The sequence below is a fragment of the Balaenoptera acutorostrata genome, chromosome 17, assembly GCF_949987535.1.
Source record: "Balaenoptera acutorostrata chromosome 17, mBalAcu1.1, whole genome shotgun sequence".
Lineage (NCBI taxonomy): Eukaryota > Metazoa > Chordata > Mammalia > Artiodactyla > Balaenopteridae > Balaenoptera > Balaenoptera acutorostrata.
In genome coordinates this window covers 59,891,692-59,898,898 of record NC_080080.1, presented here as the reverse complement: position 1 = coordinate 59,898,898, position 7,207 = coordinate 59,891,692, and positions in this window count along the sequence as shown.

The following is a 7,207-nucleotide window of genomic DNA, read 5'->3' as shown; positions in this document are numbered from 1 at the left end:
ACAAAGGAGTTGAGCATGAAAGTCTACTTGGATTGAAGAAAACACGATGAGTAAGTGAAACCCATCACCCTAGGCAACAATTTAGAGTATTTACTACTGAAGCGTTCAGAGAAATCAAGTTATAGCTGGAAGTCAAAATATAGTTATTGTTGCTGTTGTTGTTTTTATGATGTGAGATATTAAACCATGTTTTTATGCACATGTGAATAAGTCAATTGAGAAAAATAAATTTAGAATCAGAGAGATGTTAGAGTGGCTAAGATGGCATTGAATATTAAATGCAGTGAAAAAGGGTGGGGCTGGCCTTTAGTGGAAGCAAGCACTTCTCCCACTTGAATAAGAGGGAAGACAAAAATATCGATTTAGATTAAGCTTAGTTGTTAGATTTTCTGATGCAAAGATAAGAAATTTTCTGACAGTTATATTCTAATAATGTTTAACTAAACTGTTTCTGATATAGTTAAATATTAGGCTAGGGGGTTAGCTAAAATAATGAAAGAGGGAAAAGGATTTCAGAGCAAAGAAGTATAAAATATTCATTGTGTAGACAGAAAATTTAGTAAATGTGGTGTACTTCATCGGATTTTGGAATCAAGAGCTTAAACTGCAATTGTCAGTACAGATGTGAAAATTTCTTCAATAATGTTTGACTTCTGTACTGTATGTAGGTAGTAAATAAGCAAATAATTGGGTTTAACATATTATTTTAATATAATATGTTCTTTTTTTATTTAACAAAATGAAATATATGAATACATATCTTAATGTTAACAAATCATGAATGAACCCAGTTCTTAATGGCATATTCATCATTCTTTTAACATACTATAAGCTTCTATGAGGTATAACATATTTGACATCTTTTTTTCACATGTTCTCACAATGAAGGAAGCAAAGAGCAAGTAAACATATAATATTTTGTGATGACAGTTTTGGACCCATGGCAGGTAAGTAGGGAAAAGAAGACATGAGATGCACAATAATGAAAGTATTATAGAGTCAACAGAAATCTCAGTGTGAAAATAAAGAATTTTCAACATGAAAGTATCTGACAAAATGAGGTGGGATGTATTACCTGCTATATTCAGAGTAACATTTTTACGAAGATATTTGAGGTATTAGAGGTGGTAAGTCTAGTGCATCACCATGAAGGTATGTGATGGAGGTCAAGCAAAAAAAGCTGGCCAGGGTTGGAAGTCAAGAATGTGAGAGGTCAAGGTGTTGGATGAATCATCTGTATAGAAACTGAAGTCACAAAAATTAATGTGAGAGTGACTGATAGGAGAAGAAAGTAAGTGAGCTTTTAAAATCTTCAGATAATAAAGGGAGAGTGACCTGAAGGTTGATAGATGGCAGCAATAAGAAAAGAGAGCAGTGGCATAATCTGATGACAAGTTCTGCAAAGAATCTGTATCTTTTGGAAGTGGAGGGAGGAGAACTTGTCTAGAAATGGCAATAGGAAGCAAAAGAAACTCTCCTTTCTTTTCTAGGGCCTGAGGTTTTCCCAGAAATTTGCTAATGGTATATCTTCATTCCAGAGAAATAAAAGAAAGGTTTGAGAAGTTAGAGAATGAAGCATTAAATAGTTTGGGATTATGATTTGGGTAATGATCAGTGATTGGAACTGGACTTTGGAACTCAATGAAAGAGATAAACATGATGCTATTCATTCTTAGTTGACCATAGGATAACAGCTCAGGTTGTCATCCTCAGGGTTTTGTTGAACATTATGGACCTGCTGTGCTACTCTCCACCCCTACAGTTTACAGTGAAATGTCAAGTGAAATTATAGACAAATAAGTATATGTTGGCACTGTGAGAACAAAGTCTATATAAAATCCTCCAAGATTATTTTTGTATCAATAAATCTCTTGATCAGACTCGGCAGACTAACTAGGTTCCATCGTGGATACTAAAAGAATCATTGCTTCATTAAAATACATAGTGTTCCAAGCATGTTTCAGTATAGCATCTTTTCCGCTATATGATTAAAATCTTAGTTTTTATTTTTAAAAAATAAAATCTGAGAAGTCCACATCAAAATAAAACATAATTTGAGGCATTAGTAGTCTCTCCTACTCCTCCCTCTTCTCTTGTTTTGCTACCTCTGCCTCCTATTCTTCTAACATTCAGCCTAATAACTAATTTCTAAGCACTTTGAAAAATCAAGAGAAGTTTTTTCCTTTAAAAAAAGTCTACCTGGTAATATTTCTTTCTTTGTCAATTCTATGAATATGATATTTCTAAGCTGGAGAAAAATACTGATACAGAAGTATTTGCATTAAAGCTGTTTTTTAAGAATTAAATTTTTGATAAATAGCAGTCTTTAATAGAAAATACATTCTGGAAATATTATTTAGTGCTTTTTGATAGCTTTTGGCTATTTCTACCCAAACTGACATGAAAAAATGTGGGCAACATGCAGAGAAAAAGAGTGGGAGTTAAGAAAATATGTTTGAATGAAATACAGCATGTGATCTTTTTAGAATAATAACCTAAAATTTTCTAGCATCAGGGGCAGAAAGCAGAAGATTTATAATGAAAATAGCTTTGAATCAAAGTAAGCATTTCTGATAGGCAACTAGAGAACCATCAAGAAGTCATTACCCATGGTCAGTTTCTTGATCCTAATTTTAGCTGCCTCATGGATTGACAGTTGAATATTGCCAGCACAGTTACTTACAATAGAAAAAATATCAGGATTGGTTTTTGAGGAGGGTAAACAAAAGAAAATTTTATAATTTTATATTATTCATCTGAAAGACAAATGAAAAGAATAGATCTCATAATTGAAAATATTTTTTTAAAGATTTCCAAATTGTGGAACCGAGAATTATTCTCCTTTATGGCATAAGGAAATATTCTGCCCCTAGTGCCACATAAATTTTAATAAAACTAGCTATTTTTCTTTTTCTTTTATCTTATGAAGAATTTACCTATTTGCCCTTGCCTATTCTATTTTTGCCTACTTTATAAGACTGAGTGTTCCATGACACGTTTGATGTAGAAATTGTCATAGAATTTTAAGGACAGAGGGTTGTACTGGGTTTTGTATTTCTCTTTTATCTTTCAAAATTGTCATTATAATTCTCCACATATGACAGATGCTTAATAAACACTGTTGACTGCTAATACAGTTTGAGTTTTATTAGTTGCAGGTCTTATCCAAAATAATTGCAATTAAATCAATTCAATTCAACATATATTTACCAGAACCTTCTCCATACCAGGCACATCAGGGATCAAGATAAATGAGGTCCTTGTATTTTCAAGGTGCTTACATTCTAGTTGGGAGAAAGATTAATTAATAAATAAACAAACAAAAAATATTATTTCCTATTGTGATGTGTATCAGGAAAGAAACAAAGTGATGGGAGTAACAAGTATAGGTCACCAGATGGGGTGATCATGAAAGGCTCCTTGTGATTCCTTAAAAAACTAAAAATAGAGTTTCCATATGATCCAGCAATCCCACTCCTGGACATATATCCTGAGAAAACCACAATTCGAAAGGATATATACACCCCAATGTTCATTGCAGCACTATTTACAATAGCCAGGACATGGAAAAAACAACGTAAATGTCCATCGACAGAGGAATGGATAAAGAAGATGTGGTACATATACACCATGGAATATTACTCAGCCACAAGAAAGAATGAAATAATTCCATTTTCAGCAACATGGATAGACCTAGAGATTGTCATACTGAGTGAAATAAGTCAGAGAAAGACAAATATCATATAATATTACTTATATGTGGAGTCTAAAAAAATGGTACAAATGAACCTAGTTACAAAACAGAAATTGAGTCACAGATGTAGAAAACAAACTTATGATTACCAAGGGGGAAAGGGGGGGATAAATTGGGAGATTGGGTGTGATATATACACAATACTATATGTAAAAAATAATTAATAAGAACCTACTGTATAGCACAGGGAACTCTATTCGGTGCTTTGTACTGACCTATATGGGAATGGAGTCTAGAAGAGTGGACATGTGTATATGTATGGCTGATTCACTTTTCTGTATAGCAGAAACTAACACAACCTTGTAAATCAACTATACTCCAATAAAAAAATTAATTTAAAAAATTTTTAAATGAAAGTCTCCTTGGAAGAAGTCCTAGCTGAACAGACATTTGAATGACGTAAAATGAAAATATCTTGGGGAAAAGTGATCTGACAGGGAATAGCAAATGCCAAGGAATGGCATTCTCATATTTGAGAAACAAACTGCCAAACCACTGTGATCAAGAGGTATAGCAGAAGAGGATGAGGTAAGAAAGTTAGGTAAGGACCTAATCACATAGAGCCTTGAGAGTAATATTAAGGAATTTTGGATTTGTTTAGTTTGTGATATGAAACCATTGCTTGTGTTTTGAGCAGGGGAATGGCTTGATCTGGTTTATATTTAAAATAGATCATCCTAACTTCTGTATGGAAAATACATTGCAGGGAAATTAGAATCAAGGAGACCAAATGGTAATTGATTGCAGTACACTGGGCAAGGTGAGATGTCTTAGATTAGCCTGGTAACTGGATCAGGGGTGATAAGAAGCAGATCCAAGGTAAATATGTGGAAATTAGCATTGATACAATTTAATTAACTGGATTTTCTTATTAATTGGTATGAGATAGAATGAGAGAACCAAGTGTAACTTCAGGCATTTAGCCTGATAAAATTGATGAAAAGAAGATCGTAATAAAAAAAAATAAAATATTTATCTCAAAAGTAGAAATTTACCTTTGAGAGGGAAAAAAACATTGTCAACATCAACCAGTAGTTTAGTTGTTGGGGAAATATAATTTAGTCAGAACACATTTTTGAGCATCTAAATTATCAGATCAAGTACTATGTAAGGTACTCACATACAGAGACAAATGAAGCATAGCTTACCTCAATTCATATAAAATTCATAAGTTAGTCCCAAACTGTCATATCTTTTAGAAGATTTTTGTTCACATAAAAGCCAGAAGTAAAATCAATGTTGCTTCAGTCTTCTAACATAACTTTCCTAAGTCTTAACAGACCTCTTATTTTCTGAACTTCCCTTCCAATAACAGCAAGTGCACAGAGAGTTATTTGGCTTTGAATAAAAATCCAACATAAACGTATTTATAACCTGTTCTCTTTATAGTTTGTTGATATAAATTATTGGTTTGTATACTCTAGTACCTAATCCTCAACCTGGTAAAAAGGAATGGAAATAATGAAAAGAGAAAGTTATCTGTACTCTGTTCTATCTCTTTCTATGACAAATGTCCATTCAGCATTGGGTCAGAGGATGATCTTGTTATAATACAATATATAGCATGGAGAGGCAGGTAATACAGAACAAGAGTAATCTGAAACAATGTAACCCCCCAGCCGCAGAACAAAACTGTGTCATGGAAAAAGTTCCAAAAAATAGGTTTCACTTTTCATTAAAGAAAAGAGGCAGATGCCCCAAAATGTCAATTCACCTCTGAGGTTGCAAACCAAGACCCTTTGGCTAAATCCAACATAGAGGCATGTTCTGTTTAGCTCTCAATGTGTTTCTTGTTAATAATTTTTAATTTGCCAATATTTAACAGTCAAAAGATTTTACATCTTTTCCTTTAAATTAAACACACACACACACACACACACACACGAAACCTGACAATATTGGAGAAAAGATCTATATTCCTGCAAGACAGCTGACAGGAGCTGATTAAATGCCATGTCTTTAAATTTAACATTTTGCCACATTCCCAGATACTCACTGTTGTCTCTCAATTATTTAGGCCAAGTGTCAATTTTAAGTTATCCAAATCAAGGTTGTTGCACTACTCTGTTTTTCTTTTGTTGCCACATTTCTCCCATAATCTATCCTTCCCATATCAGAATCGATTTGAATGATCTTTCACAGTCAAAATCGAATCATATCATTCCTCTATTTAAATGTCCCAAGTGGTTTCACATTGTCCTTAGAATAAAATCTGAACTAACTCTGGCTCCACCTGATTTTTAGAACCAGGAATATTCAATCAATAAATATAATTCATGTGAATGTTATTCATTTTTGGTAAATGGTACTTTGTAAACCTAATTTAGATTAGTTATTCTAAATTCAAATGCAAATAATGAAGGATCTCATATAATGGTCACATAATGTTATTTTTTGTTTAGTACATTTTAAACAAATTTAGCAATCTGCTTTTATTGGTACAGTAAAGGGAATTTTTGTTTTATTTTAAATTATATAACCTACAATATATTAACAGGGTCATTGGAAAAATTTCTAAAGTCATCCAAGAAAGTATTTATTTTTAATATAAAGAAGTTCTTCATATGGAAGATAGTGAATTCTTGGAATGGAAATTACTAAATCCCAAAAGTAAATTATAACCCATCATTTGTTATTATTGTTGTTGTTAAAATAGTCTCAAATTCGAGCATGACATTTCAAGTATTGGCTTAAATTTCAACCATGTGACTTCCACTAAAGGCAATTAATTGAATTGATATTTCCCAAAATAATTCCTTGGAAATTACCTAGTCTGACTTTTAAAGGTCAGAGGTTGAGAGATTAGTGTCTTAATTTTCTTTATTTCTTTGTCAAAGCTAGAGTTATAGTAAAAAGTGGAACAGTTTTTTTTTTTTTTTTTCTTCAAAGATGGGAGATAATCATTTGGAGGAATGAATGGAAGAAGTGTAATTACAGTCTCATGACTAGTTTTTTTTTTTTTTTTCTTTTCCTATCCGCCTCTTTCATGTACCCATCTGAACCTAAAGAAATAAAATTCCCATGAGTAGGTACATGCGAAGAAAGATAATAAAATCAGATTCAGAAGTGGCAGAGTCCTAGGCACTTAATACATTTCAGTTTATCCCCCCCATGAGTAAAAAAGATTTATACTTATGTATTTCTCTTACCCCGACATTTCTTTTATTAGTCTCACCATCTTAGCAATAGCCATTGTACCTTTTTGTAACATTCCCCTGATGTGTAATCACTCAATGGCAGCTTTTTACTCATCTTTAAATTAAGAACAAATAACTGCCACCTATCATATAGTATGGTGGTGAGGGTCAAATGAAAAGATGAAGACAAAGGAATTTTGAAAATGACCCAGTTAGGAAAATATTATTACTCTATGTTTTATCAAATGCTGATTTTTTTAAAGATGCTTTGGAATAGTAGTCAAGCAGCCAATATAAGGACTGCTTGTCTAGTGGG